This window comes from Chrysochloris asiatica, unplaced genomic scaffold (genome assembly GCF_000296735.1).
Source record: "Chrysochloris asiatica unplaced genomic scaffold, ChrAsi1.0 scaffold00334, whole genome shotgun sequence".
NCBI classification, from domain to species: Eukaryota; Metazoa; Chordata; class Mammalia; order Afrosoricida; family Chrysochloridae; genus Chrysochloris; species Chrysochloris asiatica.
This window is the reverse complement of record NW_006408852.1, coordinates 1,094,759-1,095,784: the sequence shown is the minus strand read 5'-3', so window position 1 is coordinate 1,095,784 and position 1,026 is coordinate 1,094,759.

Here is a 1,026-nt window from a genome sequence, read left to right as displayed (position 1 = left end):
GCTGTGCATGGGGTCGCTATGAGTCAGTTCCGACTCGATGGCACCTGACAGCAACAACAACTTTCAGCCAAGATCCACCTGATGTCAGCAATTATGTCCCTCATTCTATATACTAGTCTGATTCCAGCTTTACCTTCTGACACTTCCCTTTCAATGTATTGTAGCTGCCACTTTAGAATTGCCTTTAGTAAACTTTACTTGCATGTAATATTAATGATATTGTCTGATGATTTCTTCATTCTTTGGGTCACTTCTTGTTGGACTGGGCACAAATATGGGTCTCTTCCAATCAGTAGGCCAGATAGTGGTCTTCAAATTTCTTTGCATAGATAAATGAGTGCCTCCAGCTGCATCAGTTTATTGAAAGATTTGTTTGCATTAATCAATTCTTAGAGCCTTGTTCTGTGCAACGATTTCAATGCACATTGGACTTCTTCCTTCAGGATCATTGGCTCTTGATCTTATGCTACCTTTAGAAGTGATTGAATAGTGACTGTTTCTTTTTGTTACAGTGACTCTGTGGATTCTTTCCATCTTCTTTTGATGCTTTCTGCATTATTCAATATTTTGCCCACAGAATACTTCAGTATTGCAAGCTGAGGCTTGAATTCCTCTGCAGTTCTTTCAGCTTGTGGAATTCTGAGCATGTTCTTCCCTTTTGGTTTTCTAACTGAAGAGCTTTGCATATTTCATATAAAATTTAATTTTGTTTGCTTGAACTGATCTTTGAAATTTTCTGTTCCGTTTTTTTTTTTTACCTTCTCATTTCTTCCATTTGCTTTAGCATCTCTGTGCTGGAGAGCGAGTTTCAGAGTCTCTTCTGACATCCATTGTAATCTTTACTTTCCTTCTTGCCTTCTTAATGACCTTTTGCTATCCTCATGTATGATGTTCTTTATGTCAAACCACAACTCTTCCTGTCATCGGTCTTCAGTGTTTAGTGCATCAAATCTGTTCTTGATATGATATCTAAATTCAAGTGGGATATGTTCAAGATCAAGGTTTGAATTTTTCCTCAGTTCTCTC